Source organism: Penaeus chinensis, chromosome 35, assembly GCF_019202785.1.
Source record: "Penaeus chinensis breed Huanghai No. 1 chromosome 35, ASM1920278v2, whole genome shotgun sequence".
Classification (NCBI taxonomy): domain Eukaryota; kingdom Metazoa; phylum Arthropoda; class Malacostraca; order Decapoda; family Penaeidae; genus Penaeus; species Penaeus chinensis.
The window spans coordinates 34,459,621-34,462,120 of NC_061853.1; the positions used below are offsets into that span (position 1 = coordinate 34,459,621).

A 2,500-nucleotide genomic window follows, 5' to 3' on the forward strand; every position below is an offset into this window, starting at 1 on the left:
AGGAGAGTTTTAATGCCATTGATTTTGTTTCTGCAATGATGCTCTTGCCTTTGCCAGCGACGCGTTGTGGGGCGAGACGAGGGCGCCGGGGATTCTTGCGCGTCCGCCTGTACGCTTTGCCAAGGCCCGAGGGTGAGGAAATGAGAGTAAATAAGCCAGAAAGTGCAAATGCGGCGGGGCTTGTGAGGGACCCGGCGTGGGAAGGTTTTTTTTTTTGTTTGTTTGTTTATATGTTTATTGTTGTTTACTTTCTATGTTTCCTGTATTTTTTTTGGGTTTGTTGTTCGGTGCTCTGCGGTCACACTCGAAAGCCATTCTTACTTGCTTGTTGCTTTTGCTTTGCGTCCCTTGTTTGTTTGTTTTGGGTCATTTGTTTGTTGGAATGTTTGTGGTTCGTCTCCCAAATATTATTGATTCTATTTTTACTCTGTGTTACCGCTTTCCATATTTGTTATGTGTTGTTTCTCGTATGTTTTCTTGTGATAATTTCCTTTGGATATATCTGTTATGGGTGAAATACCATAGTTTACATTTTTAACGAGGAAATAGCTCTGGTCGCTTACTTAGCCCCTAATTATCGGCTCGTTGGATGTGATGAAGATTCCTGTCGTGTTGGTTCACTGTCCCGACTGACTCTAATTGCTCTATGGTGTTATTGGTCATTTAATGGAGGTCTATTGATTCCAGATTCAATAGTATTTAAAACATTGACCTTTCCTAAAGATTTATCCGTGAAATTTCCCTTATTGCTGAGTCTCCAGTTACGTTATTATACGGGTTATCCTGTCTGGAAACTGCTTTATCTGAAAAGTAGGTACGAGTAGATCGGCATTGCAAAAATCGGCTAAGTTGAGCTTCTTGTAGCGAGTTATCTGCATTTCTTGCGATTGTTATCCATGCTTTGTTAATATGTTTTTCATGGTCAAATGTTTAGAAGACACTTGTGAGTATGGTACTAGTTTTGCGTCAATTGGCACGGGCCTCTACCTGTTGTTGATCTGGTAACACAATAAACTTTCGTCAAGTATGTTCTGGCAAGATAGACCATTTAGAGCTTGGAGGCGGCTTCATATTACAATATTTAAGAAGGATTATATTGTAAGCTTTCCATCCATGGTCAGAGTAAGCTTTAATTTGAGTTAGATAAAAGCCAAACATTATCATCGCAGGGAAGAGAGATCTGTTGTAAACACTTACCTGGAACGGGTATTCTTTATATTAGAGACACACTCCCTAGGGATTAATTTCCTAATTCCATATCACATTTTTTAAACAATTTAATTTGCTGTGAGTGTGTGTATGGTTGATGGCCAACAACCCCAGGGGAACTTTGTTTTCACCTTGTTATGCATGGAAAGAAAAAGCTGAAAATCAGGCATACCTGTGCTTTCCATGATCCTTTTCCTTTTATTTAAGGTTACACTTCGTATCTACAGATTCTTCCTTGTACCAATAACTGCAACTTTTTTGGCCCTCTATAAGAATATCATCTTCAATTTGCCTTAGCTTATTACATCCATATTATAATGATTAATTCCCTGTAAGAAATGTAATGACCATTTAACATCTTTAAAACTATTCATGATGTTTATTTTCCGTGAAAGTTCATGTTTATATTGTATATTCACATTTTTTTTACATACAGGAAGGGCCTTGTACGAGTTTTTCTTGTTCTACTTCTTTTCTATATTCAATCACAATGCACATTTTTTCCTTCCATTTTCAAATGCTTTAGAAAACATCATGTGTTATGATATGTACCTATAGGCTACTTGAAAATGTTGTGCTTTTCTCTTTCTCTCTCTTATATTTCTTTTTGCTTTCATTCATCCATTTTTCTGTTTAATGTGGAGAGATAAAGGTTTTCAAGTTCATGTTTTCGGCTATATTCTTATGTACCCTTTTTTATGGCTACTAGACCATGGCCTTTATTAAGCTGCAGGTAGTTGTTTGTCTCCAAGAGATTTATTGTAATGGCCCTGCCCTATTTGTTCCTATTTACCTGTGCCTTCCCTCTCTTTCTTTCTCTTTCCTTTCTCTGTTTTTATATCTTCTTTCTCCTCCTCTCTCCTTTGCTCCCTCTCCTAACGAATGTGTCTGTGTGTTTCTTGGACATTGTTCGCATATGTGGATCAAATTAAGACAATATTTGTTCAGTAAAATATGTGGAAATCAGTATTGGAAAACATGGATACAGTTTATTCAGTCCTCACTCCAGCATAACTTAAAACAGTGCAGTTATTCTGTGCAGTCCATTGGGGAATTAAGAAATCAAGTAATAATATTTTATTTCATATTTATTTTATTTAATCTAACTTCCTTTTGGGAATATGGCTGACAAAGATGGTTTATATGCACAGATTTATTCTGTGTTATGTAAAATGCTTTTCTCTCTATTCTCTCTTTCTCTCTCTCTCTCTCTCTCTCTCTCCTCTCTCTCTCTCTCTCTCTCTCTCTCTCTCTCTCTCTCTCTCTCTCTCTCTCTCTCTCTCTCTCTCTC

General features: G+C 37.3%; 1 protein-coding gene across 4 annotated transcripts in view; it reads left to right on the plus strand.

The window, feature by feature from the left end:
• LOC125044010 (U2 snRNP-associated SURP motif-containing protein-like) overlaps nt 1–2,500 on the plus strand; it is a 23,728-nt gene that overhangs the window by 214 nt on the left and 21,014 nt on the right. For 3 of the 4 annotated variants that reach the window (XM_047640429.1, XM_047640432.1, XM_047640431.1), the window contains exon 2: nt 58–132. The exons of the other annotated variant lie outside the window; for it this stretch is intronic. The gene's annotated coding sequence lies outside the window, so the exon portion shown is untranslated. The remainder of the gene's footprint in view (nt 1–57; nt 133–2,500) is intronic. 4 annotated transcript variants of the gene reach the window in all.